This window comes from Alligator mississippiensis, chromosome 10 (genome assembly GCF_030867095.1).
Source record: "Alligator mississippiensis isolate rAllMis1 chromosome 10, rAllMis1, whole genome shotgun sequence".
Lineage (NCBI taxonomy): Eukaryota > Metazoa > Chordata > Crocodylia > Alligatoridae > Alligator > Alligator mississippiensis.
The window spans coordinates 41,497,759-41,514,897 of record NC_081833.1 but is presented as its reverse complement, the minus strand read 5'-3'; the positions used below and the strand labels follow the sequence as shown (position 1 = coordinate 41,514,897).

The following is a 17,139-nucleotide window of genomic DNA, read 5'->3' as shown; positions in this document are numbered from 1 at the left end:
CTTTGCTTCAGTATTCATGAGTACTGACCAAGACAATTCCCCCATCTTGAGCACAGACAGATGTCCAAAAGGCACCAGACTACCAAAGGTTAGTGCTGACTTAGTTAAGGAGCACTTGGAAGGGCTGGATGGATACAAGTCAGCTGGCCTGGATGACCTCCATCCACAGGTGCTAAAAGAATTTGCCAGTGTCATAGCTGAGCCACTGGCACGGCTGTTCGAGTACTCGTGGTGCTCTGGCCACATCCCTAAGGACTAGAAAAGGGCCAATGTGATGCCCATTTTTAAGAAGGAGAGAGGATGAGCTGGGTAACTTTAGGCCAGTCAGTCTTGCTTCTATCCTTGGGGAAGATACTGGAAAAAACCATCCAAGAGTGCATTTGTGAAGGCCCAGCAGGGGAAATGACACTGAAAGGAAACCAGCATGAGTTCGTCACAGATAGATCCTGCCTTACAAACCTTATAGCCTTTTATGACCAGGTCATACGCTGCCTTGACACAGGAGCTGAGGCTGATGTCATCTCCCTGGATTTTAAGAAGGCCTTCGACACAGTTTCACGTCCTGTTCTCATAGGGAAGCTAGCAGGCTGTGGAGTGGACGCTTATATATATACAGTCAGGTGGGTGGCCAACTGCCTTAGGGACTGCACCCAGAGAATGGTGGTGGATGGGTCGTTCTCAGCCTGGAAGGAGGTGGGCAGTGGGGTCCTTCAGGGTTCGGTCCTTGGACTGGTGTTATTTAATATCTTTATCAGCGATTTGGATGAGGATGTTGAGAGCACCCTCCAAGTTCACGGATGATACCAAGTTATGGGACAAAGTTAACACACTGAAGGGTAGGAAGCAGATACAGGCTGATCTGGACAGGTTGGATCAATGGGCAGAACGAAATAGGATGCAATTCAACAAAGATAAATGCAGAGTACTCCACCTAGGAAATCCCCAGCACACCTATAGGTTGGGGGGTGACCTCCTCAGCAGCTCAGAGACTGAGAAGGATCTTGGAGTCATAGTTGACTCCAAGATGAACATGAGCCGGCAGTGTAACGAGGCCATCAATAAGGCCCATTGCACCTTGTGCATTAGCAGATTCATGACCAACAGATTGAGGGGGTGATGCTCCCCCTCTATGCGGCATTGGTCAGGCTGCAGTTGGAGTACTGTGCCCAGTTTTGGGTGCTGCACTTCAAGAGGGACACGGAGAATCTGGAGAGGGTTTAGTGGAGGGCCACTCGCATGATTAGTGGCCTCCGTGAAAGACCCTATGAGGGGAGGTTGAAGGATCTGGATCTCTTCAGCCTTCGCAAGAGATGGCTGAGGGGAGACCTTGTAGCCTCCTATAAGTTTATCAGGGGAGGACAACAGGGAATTGGAGATGTGCTAATTACCAGAGCACCCCTAGGAGTAACTAGAAATAATGGGTGCAAACTAGTGGAGAGTAGATTCAGGTTAGACATTAGGAAGAAATATTTTACAGTAAGGGTGGCCAGAATCTGGAATGGGCTTCCAAGAGAGGTGGTACTATCACCTAACTTGGAGGTCTTCAAGAGGAGGCTTGATAGTCACCTGGCTGGGGTCATCTGACCTTGATCCTCTTTGCTGCCAGGGGCAGGGGGTCGGACACGATGATCCTTTGTGGTTTCTTCCTACTCTACAATCTATGAATCTATAAACATCAGATCTTGGAGACCATACTGGTAGCGACTTATATAAACTTGGGCGTGTAAATAGCACAAGGTGAGGCTGCAGACCTGTCTTGTGTCTTCTTTCAGTTACCAATCTACCAACGCACCTATAAGCCAGGTAATAGTAAGCATGTTGCAATGGAAAGATGCTTTGAATCTGTAGTGGTGGAGGCTGCATAAATGCCAAAGAGATGTATGTAGATATACACTCTTCCAGAGAACAAACCTGCCTAGCTTTGGAGACCAGCCTCCTAGACCCTTCCTCAGCCTGTATTAGTTTCAGCCAGCTAGTCTTCATTTTTCTATGCTGTTTTTCTCTCCATAACTCCACTGCCACCCCACTTCCCTACTCTCACTCTTGATAAAATAGTGAATATGCAGTAAAGCCATTAAAACACTTTTCTACTTTAGTTTCCCCTGGCTGGGCAGGAGTAGGGGGCCATTAGCACCCTCATTGTGCCTCACAATGAGCAAGGCTGTACAGGTCTATTTAACAGCAACAGTCATAAGTCCTGAAATAGTATCCACAAGTGACGATGGTTTCTAGATCCAGCAGTAACCTGAAAAGGCTGGGCAAGTGTTGCACAAAATAGTTTCTTCCTTTTGGCAGCAGTGCCCCAATATTCTGCTTGAAACAAAATGGTTCCATTACAGCTGCCCTGTCTCATCTCCAAGTCGTCTTGTTCTCTCTGGCAGATGGCTCCATCAAAGAAGCAGAAACACTTTGGAAAAACTTATTCTGCTTTTTTTCAACTCTTCTTCCAAGTTTTCCACTTCCATTTGAATAGAAAACCTTTCTTTCGTTTTCTCCAAAACTACTGATTTGGGGCAGCCTTATCTACTTCTGGTCGGAATGCTTGCACAAAGAGCTCGTACAGCTTGTCTTTCCTTTGTTTCTTCAGCTTAGTAGTTTAGGTCTGTGTTGGAGACATTATTCAGGCTTGTGTTGGGAATATAGAACCCGTAAACCTGGACGTGTGGGATTCCAGGTGAACAGTTGGGGCAGCCTTTGGTTGAGGTGGTATCAGTCTCCACTATTTCAGATAAATAAGATGTTTGTTTGAAGTCTGAGCTCATGCTATGGAGCAGTATTGACTCAAAATCATCCTTTAGGTTGGGCTTGATAACCTTTTTAGGTGCTTCTTAAAAGACTATTTACTGATCAGTTCAGAGCTCAGTGTTTTGCAGAGCTGTTCACTCAAGTGTCCTGTTTTGAAGCCTTGTTAGAATGCCTGCTATATATTGGGTGTGCTCCCTGAGCTTGGCTTTAACCAAATAGCTATGCTATAAACAGCTGTAGAAAGCACCTACACTGAAGCATATTTTAACAGCCCTTGCAGCAGTAGGACACTGGCCCTGTGGTCCCTCTACTTTACCTGTGGCAGATTAGGGTGCTATCAGTTATGGTTGTGACAGGGTTGATTATAGTTTTAATAATGGATTAGGCAAGGATTTGTATGGGATGGTGTATATAGGGATGATGCTGCCTCTGGCAGAGGGTTTGACAAGATGACCTTCTGAGGTCCTTTCCAGCCCTACTTTATTGTGATTGTGATATGTCAGCACCCTAATCTCCTGATCTATCTGGTGCCTTTCCTCTGTACTGCATGTGATGGGCATGATTGTTTTTTTGATTGCTTTATTGTGATAAGGAGTAGAGGGGCACTGGATCCCTATGGGACTAAGTGGAATTTTTATTTAAGGTAGGCAATGGGTGGAAGAAGTGTTAGTTGGTAGCTAATATCTCTCAAAAATGAAATGCAAAGCATTATTTATTTATTTATTTTTAAAAAGCTATCTGAGATTTCTGGGCAGTACCAAATATATCTCTAAATTTAAATCTTTAAAGTAGATATTTGTACTGGTTTTGGAGTTGTCACTTCTAGCAGAAGAACTGGCAAGCCCCTAATATTGTATACAGTAAGTGAAAGAGAAACTGACTTCCAGCCAATACTGTTCATAAATGTCATAACATTTTTGATTTACAGATTAATTTGGATATTAGTTGATGCAAAGTACTGCTTCAATAAATTTCCAGCCCATCTTAAGGAAACAGAGCCATGATCACTCTGGGGCAGCTATTCTGTTAGAGATGGATCAATTTTTTGTGGAGTCAAGAGACCAAGGTTGAGTTTTCCACTCAGACAGTAGAAGCTGACCTTTTTGACAAGTGTGCCCCAATTAAGCCCCATGCCTTCCTTAAGTGCCTCTCTGATCCCCTTCCCCTGGGCAATATACTGTTCCATGTTCTGCTCCCTGCCCTGTCTGCTGCAGTGCTTCCCTGTTCCTCATCTGCATACCCCACAGAAGCTGCCTGGGCAGTAGAAGCAAAGGTGGAGAAGTGGAGCCTGAGGACCTGACCCATTGGGCACTTCTCTGAACATGCTGCAAAGACTTTGCCTTCTGTAATAAAATCACACACTGAACATGATGCTTTGACCCTTTGATCCCTTCAAGTTGTGCAGGCAGTATGGCTATTATATTTGAAACGGAAACAAGCCATGTTATTAAGCGCAAGGGCTTAAATCTAAAAACTGACTAATAGTAATGAAGAAGGCAACAAGGTACCAGCAAAGCCTGGAGTGTTACTTCTTCCTTGTGTCACTAGATTGTGCTCTTGAAGCTGCTGTTAACTCTGCATCTGGCTAGCCTGTTCAGGAGAGCTGGGCACAGCTACTTCAGAGCTGATTTATTCCCCTTGATGGGAGGAGGCACTGATCTCTACAACAGTGGAGCCAGAGTTCTGATTTAGGATGCTGAGATCATTACAAATGGCTCTTATTTCTTTCATGCCTTTTTGACAGTTTGTGTAGACAGATTTTTAGCCTACACCTACTTTGGACTTGTTGGATAAGCAGCTCATCCACATCTCCCACTTCTGTTGGCTCTCTAGCCAAGTCCACTCAGCGTCTCCTTCCTTTGGGGCTACAGCTGCTCTCATTGGGGTTTTGTCCTATACTCCCCATTCTTCCTTTTCTCATTCCTTCCCCTGCCATTATGAGAGAAGCAAGTTAGTTTATTTGACCTCTGGGAACTGTTTCAGAGGATGTACCCTCCCTTTGACTTACAGTTCTCTTGTTGGTACTATGCAGTACCTTAAACCCCTGCTGAGCACTGCCTCCCTTTCCAGTGTTGCAGCTTCTCCGCTGTTCTCAGCATAGCAGCTGGGGCTCCTAGAAGGCAGGGTGGCTTCACCCTGTGCAATTCAGTCTAGATGGCTTGGTGAGGAATGAGTTGGTCTCAAGTACCCTCAGTCTTGATTTGATGAAACCTGTGACAAAAAACAGAGGAGCAACCTCAGCCCTGGTCTCCTACCAGAAAATCCTGTCAAGAAGTGCAAAATCCTAAATATAATTTTTAATTAAGCTGTTTATAAAAAATGTTTATGAAGTAATGATGTTCAGGCCTCAGAGTTGATTGCGAGAGCAGTGTTAAACTCCTATAATTTCATCTACCTACCTACCTGCCTGCCCAGCTCATTGGTCACAGCACATCTCAGCCAGATGTTATGCTAAACTTTCAGGTGAAGTTGAGATGGGATCATAAGATTCTCTTAACCCTCTTACCAGACTGGTCACGATTTTATAGTACTTGTCAGGAAATCCAGACTATTATTTCTAAGAAATTGACAACCTTTGTAATTGTTGTAAGGTGTGTTGGTGTTTGTCTTGATCATACAGTTGTGTATTCATAGGACATGGTTCAGGGATGAAGTAATTCAGAGTAGAAGATCAGTTTTTTTGTCTCTTTGTCAGTTGCTGATGTGGTAAATGAAGATGCAGATACCCCAGTTCAAGGTTGATGTATACCAGTCTCCATGCAGATTATTTTGAGTGAAAAGCTTTTGTAGCATTGGTGAATCATGTGGCAGTTGAATGTTAGTAGAATTTTTCTTCCTGTCCTGAAGTGTTACCCCCAAGTGCTGCCTGAGGGAAGGATTGCAGGTATCAGGACTCTACAAAGTCTTGCTGCAGAATGAGCTGTTTAAACTGACTCTGCAGGGGGTGTTCAGTCAGGGTAGTGGCAGCACAGTGTATGGCTAGGCCAGAGATCTGAGTCTGGAAATCAAGTACTTTGCATTATTTGGAATGGCATTCATTGGTCTTCAGTGATTCTCTCCAGGTGGATGCCAAAAAAGACACGCACAGCTATACTGCTATGAGCAGACACTTTGACATTAGAATAGTTGTTGGGGAGAGGAAACCCACCTATCCAAGTGTTTATACTGTATTCCTCACTGTGCCACTAAGCACGTAAACAAAGCAATGTTACCAAAAGCAAAATTGCAAACCTTTGACAGGCTTCTGTTGGAATGGAAGTCCAACACTTATGTTTTGCCAGTCTCTGTGCAGGGTAAGCTTTGAGGAGCACCAGGCTGTTTGAGACTGCTTTATCTTGATGTCAGAGGTTTTCCGTCTTATATCAGCTTTTTAATCCCAAAGCCTCTGACATGGTGACAGGGTCTGGAAAATCCTGTTCTAGTCACTTTCTTAATGCAAGTTGTTTGCAGATCCTCTTTATTTTCATCCCTGAGCTCTGAGGGTCCCACTACTTTAATTCACCCAAGCCTCAGTCTTGTCGATACAGCTGGTCCCACCATTCAGCAAAGGGAAGCCAGACAGGTTTCTCTTTGGAATCAGTCCTAACTCAACTTCATATGATTGATTCATTAAGGGGCAGGACTTTTTGCCTGTTTAGCAGTTCCAGGCACTTGGCTTTAGATCAGGTGAGACCAGAAATAAACTGACTTTTGCCTATTATTTCTGATTTTCATAGACTCATCCTAGAAAATAAGGCTGGAAGGGACCTCAGGAGGTCTAGTCTAGCCCACTGCTCAGGACAGGATCATTCCTATCTAAACCATCCTAGACAAGTGTTTGTCTAACCTGTTCTTAAAAACTTCTCATACAACTACCAGGCATAATGCCCAAAACAACCTAACTTGCCCCACAGGTAGAGCAAGAAGCTGAGGGCACTGGTAGCGTCCTGCCACTGCAAGAGAACAAAGTCATCCAAAAGTCAGCAGAGCCCCCAGGCATGGATGGCTTTTGGTTTGGTGTTGCTTTTTAAAAAAAAAAAAAAAAATAGCAACAAGCAACTTTGCATATGAACTTCTTTTGTTGATCTTGGCTTAATGAAATGTAAGCAACAGCAGTCACCACTCTGTTTCTGTCCTTGTAATGATGTTGCTTTTAAAGGTCAGAGGCTACCTTCACTTTGTACAGTTTACATTGGTTTTGACCAATTTCAAAAGCAACTACTGATTTTTTGTTTGTTTGTTTGTTTGTTTGTGGGGGTTTTTTGGAACCCAGTAAGTGAAAATATGATACCTCTAAGAGCTATGGAACTCTTGGGCAAGCTTGAATAACACTCTCATAGCACCAGGAAATACAGGAACACACAGAAATTTCCCTGGGGGATCTGATTTTTAGCTAATAATGACTGACAGAACTGTTGATCAAAGATGAGGTCATTAAGTGCAGGCTTAAATTGCATACCGATGCATTATGGATGGGATTCATAGAGTAGGCGTTTACAGTATAACTTCTGGGCCAAAGATACCTGGAGAAATAAAGCCTTTTATAAGCTGATTACAGTTCATATAGTATTTCTAGAATTTGAAAGACACACAACTCTTATATGGTACATTTTATCAATAGCTTGCAAAACACTTTATAAAGAAGGTCTCTGTTTAGATAGAGACACAGTGGGGCAGGCACAGTCAGTCACTAAGTGGTCAGTGACAGAACCCGGGGACTGAGAAACCTGGGTTTATTTCCAGCTTAGTGGTGTCCTCTGGGTCATACAATCTCCTGGTTTCTTCCTCAATGTCAAGCTTCAAGGTGAAGCTTTTGAAATTCCCAAAATGACTCAGGACCACAAGTCCAGCTGAAAATCAACTTTTGCTCCTTAATCATTTCACTGCTATTGAAAGCTCCCCCATAGGATGCCATACTTTGCCATAACACCTGTAATTAAAAAGCAGATTGAAAAAGAAAGTTCTCATCTTTGCGAACTTCAGGAAAAGAATATCTAATCATATTTAGAATCAGCAACTTTATTGTTAAAATCTGTGTTGGATATTTTTAGGGCTTCCAATACCTCAGCATCTGTATATTACATACATTTAAGTGCAATGAATTGATGGTTGACGCTGTCTTTCTCTGTCCTGTGCCCAGTTCTTTTCTGGGCTGGTTTTTGATGCTGGTCTTCAGTTAGTGTGGAAATATTTTTCAAAAAACTGTTTTTGAAATGCATCCTTTCCCTCCTTCCCCTTCCCCCCCAATATATAAAAGAGAAAGATTGTGATTCTTTGACTTTGTTGGTATTTATGTGTAGTTTACTACCACATCAGTAATGTATAAAAAAGGCAGGAAATCTGAGGTCTGTTCCCTTTGTGCTGCTGACTTGCTGTGTGACTTGTGTGATCAGACTAGATCGTGTCAGGCTCCATCTAGCCCAGTGCTAGTACTGTCTAGTGTAGGGGTGGGCAAAATGTGGCCTGGGGGCTGGATGCGGCCCACCAGGCCATTCTATCTGGCCCACAGGGCCCCTAAAACATTTAGAAAATTAATATTTATCTGCCCTGGGCTGCCTGTCATGCGACCCTTGATGCCTCGCCAAAACTCAGTAAAGCAGCCCTCTGCCCAAAATAATTGCCCGCCCCTGGGACTCTAGTGGCCAGAACCAAGTGGTTCAAAGGGGTGTGTAAGAACTCTTCAGTAGGCATGGGGATATTTCATCTCTTCTGCATGACCATTTCCCCATCTACAAAACTGAGACCATGCTGCATACCTTGTGGTGGCTTGTGAAAATTAATGCTGGCAAAGCACCTAGAGTACTTTGCCTGAATGTTGTTGTGAAGTATTAGATCTCAGAACACTAGATATCAAGCATTAGAGCTCAGTGGCCAGCTGCTGTCAAAAAGGCAAACAATGTTAGGGATTATTAGGGGACTTGTAAACCAAATAGAAAATATCACTATGCCTCTTTATAAATCCATGGTGCATCCACACCTTGAATACTGTGGCCAGTTCTGGTCCTCGCACCTCAGAAAGGATATAGAAAACAACAACTAGGGAAGGAACAGAGAAGAGCAGCAAGGATGATTCATGATATGGAGGGGCTTCCATATGAGGAGAGACTAAAAAGGCTTGGCCTATTTAGTTTAGAAAAGAGATGCTTGAGGGGAGACATGATAAGGGCTTTGTCCTGTTCTGTGTGGGCCTGGCTTCCAGCAACCATGGTGCCAGGACTACACAGCTTCAGTGCCAACAGGAAGCCAGGGGGAGGAGGGGAGGGTGCAGTGAGCAGTGGAGGACTCTTGAGTGTTGCCTGGCCCAGGAGTGGCACAGGGAACAGCCCTCCTTCCTTAGGCTTCTGGCAGCAGCTGGCAGCCTGGATAGGATCAGTTGGCAGGCTGGATATGGCCCATGGGCTGTAGGGTGGATTTGATTTAAATCGAATCGATTTTAAATTGCTGGTCAGGAAGCCTTGATTTAAATCTTTGCTTTCTACAAAAGGTGCATTCTTGTTTGATTATAACCTTAACGCATATTATTCACAACTCAGAGCTAAATGTAGGTTTCATTTTTAGAAGGTATACCCTATACATTTTAAAGCAATGATTTGTTTTGCTTTTTTTCAGATTAATTTTGCGGCTATATAAAACTGAATTATGACATTTAAATTGTTTTATTTAACTAAAAAACAAGCTTATGTATTTTGGATTTTTTTCTGCAAAAACAAATGTATAATTATTTTAACAAAACAAGCATATGTATTTTTGAATTTTTAACTATTTTGGTTATGTGAAACTTTTTTTTTTTTTTTTTTAACAAAAAATAAATAGATTATTTCAGCCAGGTCAACATTGTCAGAACCCAGTAGTTGTATGCCTATGGCACAGTGGAAAATTCCATTGGTTTGATACATGTGCCACAGTGGAAAATTCTGCTATGTCAGAGCCCAGTGACTAAATGCTACATCACAGTGGAAAATTACAGCTTAGAAAAAAAGTTCCTGCCAACTTTATGCAAACACGCACACCACCATTGGCAGGTTCCAAATTATTCATATTTGGCGACTAGCGATTGGCTTGTTAGTCATATAAAAGTTAAAGCAGTTTCCGCCCACGTTGGAGAACTCCGCACATTTCTCAGAGTAAACCTGGTGGACCCACCAGTGACTCCCTGTCACCGACGTACCCCGCGCCCTGTATGCCCGTTAAGCCGTTCACGGACGTCTCGTTCTGTTTGCAACTGTAATCTAAGTCAGTTTTCCGTCCTGCGCTGTAATCACCGCCAGTGTAAGTAAAGCAATCTTAGTTTAACCAATAGCTTCGGTGCCTAATTCCTCTCCATTGGTCAAAAGTACCCACCTGCCGTTTCGGGCTACTGGCCATAGCCTTGGCCTGCCACTCAACTGCCACAAACATGAAAAGCTTAAAATACTGGGTTATGCAGCAAAACTCAGTCTTCGCCTTCCTATTTAGTCATGAACTAGAAAAGAAAGACAAGTTTTCCTGCTTTTTTCAGTTTCCAAGTGATTTCTCAATTTAGAATGAATTAGTCCAAAGGAAGAAAATACTCTTTCTACACCTGCAGAAGAAGCTACTGCTATTAAAAGCTGGATTATCACTTCAGTAGTCCCTGATGGATTCAGGTGCTTAAGTGACTTTCACTGGTGAGCTTTCTTTAAAACCTCATCAGCAAACATATTTCTTGAATGGTTCTCCCTTAGCCCTGAAATGTATTGTAGTTGGTATTATGGAGGGATGATTGCTATATGCCCATATTATAGCCAACTCCTCTTCTTCAGCAGTTAAGGATTGATCCTGGTACCGAATATTGAGACTATTAGCAAGAAAATTAGGTGGAAATGGTGCTTGATCCATTTATTTTTTTTATTCATGTAATTTAACTCTGTCATTGTCTATTCAGGGTCTCTCAGTTCTTTCCAAATTTCAACACCATTGTCAATAAAACAGCGATTTTTCCCTGAACTTTGTTCAAGGCTACGGAAATGGGCTTCAGGGTAGTCGGTATACATTCTACATTTCTCTTTAGCCCAATGTTGAGAACTTTTGCTATGACACTTCCATCTATTTTGTCACAATTTGGTTTGCAAATTGTTGTCAGATTTGGCCAGTTTTCAAAATATTGTTCAAAACAGTCCACTACTGAGTTCTGTCACATCTTGTTGGGGGAGTTAGTTTAGTTCCTCCTGCTTTCTTCAGAGCAGCTGGTGCAAAGTGGTTGTTATGGAAGTATTTAGTAATTTCAACATTAGCCTTTATTTCTGGAACACTGAAATCTTTGGCTAAGAGGTGCATCAAATTAATTTTGCAACCATATGTTGTTAGCTTTGGGCTTTCCTCACTTTCTTCTAAATTTCTTCTTATTTTGATACATTTGCTACATAATAGATATTTGAATTCATTTTCACAGTTTGTTCTAGCTTTTACTGTTGCCAATTGTAAGTGTTCTGCTGTGTATGTATTTCCTGATGTATCAATTGTTTCTATAAGGTAGACAGTCCCTTCTTCTGTTGTCACATAAGCACATATTACTGGATCATTGTGGACATTGTACCACCCATCAAGACTCAAGTTAACAGTTTTCCCCTCTAGATGTTTTGCACACTGTTCAATTTTTCTCATACAGTTTATCTAGCAAAATTGTCTCAAATAGTATAAAAGTAGAAGTTATAATCCCTATTCCATGATATCTTTTGAGCTTTAACCTACCTTAAATTAAAACCATCGTTATATAGGTTTTAAAAAAAAAATCTTAACAAAAAATTAGCAAATACAATTAGGTTAAAAAAAAATCTGATTTAAATAAGAAAGCCCATTAAAAATATATCATTGGACAACCCTGTGAATAAAGTGGGCTGTGTATCACCCAGAGATGTGTGATCCAGGTTCTACTGCACTCTTTTACAAGCCCCTGTTCTGCACTGACTTAAAAGGAAAACGCTGGTATCTGTGTATACCCACATAACTTGCAAAGGCGCCCGTGCAACTTGAAAGTGTTTATAAAAACTACTAGCCAATGGCCTGTCGAGAATGATTTGGGGGGGGGGGAGAGGCCTGTGTCCCTTCCCCGCCTGCCTTGGGCCAGGGCTGGGGCCAGGGCTGTTCCCCCCCCACTCTCCCCCCTGCTGCTTTGGGCTGAGGCCTGGGCCATTCCCTGCCTCCCTGCCCCGCTGCTTTGGGCTGGGGCCAGGGCCTGAGCCTTTCCCCCTCCTCCCCCCTGCTGCTTTGGATCAGGGCCGGGATTGGGACTGGGACATTCATCCCGCCCGCCCCCCCCCCTTGCTTTGGGCTGGGGCCAGGGCTGCTTCCTGCCTCCCCCCACTGCTTCCCCTCTGGCCCCTCAGTCCCCGTTGTCATGGTGGTGCTCTGCTGTCTGTCCTTGCCAAGATAGCCAATCAGAACACAAATAAAGCATTATGGATGGACAGGCCAACAGACAGATGTAGGTTTTTATAATAAAAACTAGCCAATTGCCCATCAAGAATGACTGGGGGGGGCATGGGGGGGAGAAGTGGGTGAGGACGAAGCCCCAGCTCCCCCCCCCCCTTTCTGGGCCTCTTTCTCCTTTTTTCCTGCTGCTTGGGGTTCTGGCCTTCCCCCCCCTCCCCGCTGCAGTGGCAGGGGGAAGAAAGGAGTGGGCCTGGGCCCCACGGGCGCAGGAGGCTCGCTCCTCTTCCGCGCCCCTGCAGCTGCTGTGTTGGGCTGGGCCAGGCTGCGTCGGGCCTGCTGGCGTCCCCCCCCCCCCGCCGTGGTGGGCTGGCTTTTCCCCTGGCTCACTCCCCCACCACATTGGGCCTGGGCCTCCCCTGGCCCCACCGTCACCACTGAAGCCATGGCGTGCCCGCTTCTCTTCCCCCCCCCCCCCCCCCCCCCCCCCCCGAGCCCATTCAGGGATGGGAGGAGGGGAGGGGAGGAGTGGGCTCAGGCCCAAGGGGGGAAGGAGGCCCGCTCCTTCCCTCCCTCCCTCGGCTGCTGCTGCGGATGCATCAGGCCAGGCCTGCTGTCCATCCATTTTCCGCCCCCCCCCCGGACAACTTTCCCCCAGCTCAGGCCTGCTCCTCTCCCCCCGCCCTGTGTTGGACCTGGGCCCACTCTCCCCCCTGCTCCCCCCCCAACATTACCTGCAGGGAGTGGGGGGGGAGGCCAACCCTACTGGCCTCGCTGCCCCCCCCCCCCCCCCCCCCCCCCCCCCCCCCGCATTCCCTCTGTTGCTGCCGCCTCCAGGGAGCAGGGTGGGACTGGCCTCACTCCCCCCACTCCATCCCCTGTGCCCCCCACCATCATGGCGCTGGGTTGCCTTCTGTCAGAACACTTCTTCGCACTCTGATTAGCTGTTTGTCAGCCAATCAGAGCGCGAATAAAGCATGACAGACCAACTTAGGTTTTTATAATATTAGAACTTCCTAAGAGACCTTATTTGCATCTATTCTAGTTTGCATTAATCTTTTTTGAGCATGGGTGATCATATTGCATTGTGTGGCATTAATACTTTCCTGTCTGTACTGCAAATACTTTACTTGATGCATCCTACAATTGCCTTTGTCTTTTTTTGCCCAGCCACGTCAGTGGTGACTTCAAGTTTCTCTCCTCTTCTGTTGTTTCCAGTTTCAATTTTACAGCAGAAATTCTATAATCCAAGTGAATTAACTTGTGTCCTGCACTGTTAAATTTCATCCCTTTTATATTACTGCAGTCCTTGAGGTCATCCACTTTTTCTTCTCATAGGGTATTCTGATTTTCCTCTGTATTGTTCAAACTGCAACAGAGGAAATTTAGTTTGGAGATTAGGAATAAGTATGTAGGTGGTCAGACATTGGAACAGACCACATAGAAAAGTTGCAGAACCTTCTTCCCTGGAAATTTTCAAAAGTAGGTTAGAAAGACACTTGGGATGATTTATGGTAGTTAAGGATGATCTTGGCTTGAGTGGGGGGCTGGACCAGATGACTTCATGAGGTCCCTTCCAGCCCTACTTTCCCCTGATCCTATGTAGTCTGAATATCTGAAGGCTTCCTCACTGTAAATTTTTCTTGCATTGTGAAGTATTGTCCTAAGAGAAGTGGAAGAAGTCTTGTAACTTTGTCCACCCTAGTTTTAAGTGTCCTAAGCCCTAGAAAACATGCAGAGAAGAATCTTGCAGTGGCTGTGAGGCCAAGTGCTCTAGGCATTCGTGGTGAGATTCGTCACTGATCCTGGTGACTCATGAATTGACCAGTTTTTGGTAGGAGATGGACCTTAAAAAAGCAAACAAACAAACAAAAAAACAGAAGAAAAGCAAATTCCACCCAGAGGTTCATCTCTTATAACATGTTCAGAGATCTTGTAAAATGGGTAAATAATGTAACCCTCACATTTCATTTGCCTCATCAATTTGATCTAGCTTGTTTGGAACAGGGCTGTGTGATTCAATTCGGTGGAGATTCGACCCAATTTGGTGGCCGAATCTCTAAAGCCGAATCAAATCAGGAGACCCTTTAATCTCTCTGAATCAAATACGGAACCCTCCGAATTGATTTGGAAAGATTCGGACATAAACACAGCTTTAAATGTTTTTTCTACATACCTCTATGTAGCAGGGGCTCGTGAATGCTGCGATGCTGGGGCAGATGGAGCGTCCTACAGGAGCGCGGGGGGCTCCCCAGTGCACTCAGCAGCAGACCCAGAAGTGGATGAGATGCACTTCTAGGGCTGCCGGGGACAGAGCGGGGGAGTCCCCCTGCACCCCTCCGGCTCACTGACTGGTGCCTCCTGGGTCGGGGGGGCACCAGGGGGTCCTCCTGCAGCCAATCCCTGAGCTGGGGGAGTGCGGGGCAGCCCTGAATGCTCCCCAGTGGACCCAGAAGTAGACTGGAAGTACTTCTGGTCCACTTCCAGGTTCACTGCGAAGCACACGGGGGGGGCAGGCAGGGAGCTCCCCTGTGCTCCTGTGGGATGCTCCATCCGTCCCAACATCACAGCATTCATGAGCCATGCCTGGTAGTTTGAGGTATGTAGAAAAAACATTTAAAGCTGTGTCTATGACCGAATCGCTGATTATCCCAATCAGCATTGAATCTTCAGATTCAGATTCGGCCAAATCAAATCAGGGACAGTGATCTGAATCACCGAATTGAATTACTGTCCCCGCTTCGGGCCGAATCTAAATCCAATACGGCCCACTTTCACACCCCTAGTTCGGAAGACAATGGAATGATGAAAAGCAAGCCTCAAGATGGCTGGTTTTGAGGTGGGGGTTGTTTGTTTTTCAAGGCTTACAAGAGGCTACTTGTTTTTGAACATTCATGTATTACTTGCATCAAAACACCATTCAGTACTACTTGTTTTTATATAGAGTGGTTGATACAAAAGACTCAGTCTGGTTCATTGCAGACTCTTTGAACATAAATATAAACTAGCTCTGAAGGTTACAGTGCATCAGGCACAGACTGGGGGCAGTATCCAAGTTACAGGAAGAACTAGGATTGATTTCCTAGCTCCCGTTTACATTCAGATTTTCCAAACAGCTAAGGCCCAATGTGCCAAGCTCTCTTGAAAATCTACTCCCTGGTGACTCAGTAGGATATATTTATACAGCTTTGTTAGCAAGGAGCCTTATTCATAATGTCCCAGGAACGGTCAGGAAGTCTGTTACATGGTAAGGGGATGTCACAAGGTGGCTGGTCCTTTCAGGAAAGTTGGGCCTACCCTCATCTGTGACTTAATAGCTGCTGAGTCTGCTCAGCTGAGAAACCAGGTGAGCATAATAAAGTAAATTTCTTGCAGCATTTTTCCCAGCTGTGCAAAATGGCTCCTGGAGCAGGGGAACTATAATAGAGCTGCAAGAGTTCGGAGGCTGTGGCAGGACATGCCTGAATCGGGGTGGGTGGAAGTATAAATTTGCAGATGGCGGCTGGTGGAGTGGCTAGCAAACAGGCTGCTGCAAAGGAACCTGGGTTAGGGCTGGGATGACTGATGTGCTGTACTAGCTTTACATGAAAGAGAAAGCTGAAGCCCTGAGAAGAGAGTGAACAAGGCTCCAAGTGTGGTGTCATTGCTCCCTGAGTTGAGACAACATGACAAAAGTCTACACAAAGCTCTTACAGTCTGTGACTGTAGAGATCCCTTTGTGGAGCTGCTTCAGTCAGGATTGAGGAGGGAAGGAGTTAGCAGGAAGATGGCTGGGGTTTGAGGAAATACAGGCAACTCTCTGGCAAGTAGGATAAATACATTTAGAAAGAAAAGCAGTGCTTGGAAATGAGGAGGGTTTTGTTCTGGAGCCTGTGACTTGTGGGTCAGTTCTCTCATCTTCCCCAGCCCTGGCCCTGCCTGGGCTTCTTTGCTAAGAAGCTTGATTGTCCTGTCCTGTCCTGTCCTGTCCTGTCCTGTCCTGTCCTGTCCTGTCCTGTCCTGTCCTGTCCTTTGAGCTCTTTCTCTAGTGTGCTTCGTGGAGCTAACTCTGAGAGGTTGTATTATTTTTTGTGGGCAGAGGAATAATATTATACCTGAAGCAATCCTGGGTGTCATGTGTAAGGGAGAAATCAGCCTTAAATAGAGCAGTGATTTTTCAACCTTCTTTGACTCAAGGCACCTTTCCATAACTTTTCTGAATTACAGCACCCCATTTAAAAATAATAATAATTCCACTGTTTGTTTTGACTACAGAAAAATAACATTGTAATTCTTATGTTGCACAGAATTCAGAAGAAAGACCACAACAAGCCAAAATTGTTTTTGATACTCTGGATTCCGATTTGAAACCTCTGGGTTTATTTTGTGAATCATAGGGAAGTAGGGCTGGAAGGGACTTTACAGGATAATCTATTCTAATTTCCTGTGTAATTGTGGTATCCAGCAAACAGCACATCATTTAATCAAAAGCTGCAGTCTTTACAAATGCCCAGGCAGGGTAGATGGAATCCATACATTGAACGATAATACCAGACAGTGGCTCATAGATTTGGAAGTCAATATCTGATGCCAGATGAAAGAAGAAGTCCAGCCCTCTGTTTGAGGCAGAATCATCCCTGACTAAATCATCTCAGCCAAATGTCTGTCCAACTTGCTCTGAAAAATGTCCAGGGATAGATGTTCCACAACTTCTCTAGGTAGCTTGTAGGCCTGTGCGAAGTGGCTAGTATTCGCTTTGGATTCAGCCAATTCGGGGGACAGTGATTCGATTCGGTGATTCGAATCACTGTCCCCATTTTGATTTGGCCGAATCTGATTTGGAGATTCAGCAGCAGCAGAATCTTCGAATCTCTGAGTCAGCCAGGCCAGGCCCATCCCCCGTCCCTCTCCTAGCCTGGCAATGGTGCCCCTGCCCACCCCAGTTCCTGGCACTTTGGGGGGGGAGCCCCCACTCACTGGGTGCTGCTGGGCAGGGGGTGATCCCCACTACCCCATTCTGCATGAGCCCTCAAACCCCCTGGCCCCACC

General features: G+C 45.1%; 1 protein-coding gene across 6 annotated transcripts in view; it reads left to right on the top strand.

Moving 5' to 3' along the window:
• The window catches only part of CFDP1 (craniofacial development protein 1), a 255,468-nt gene that overhangs the window by 41,968 nt on the left and 196,361 nt on the right, over positions 1-17,139 (top strand). The gene's annotated exons all lie outside the window — the stretch shown is intronic.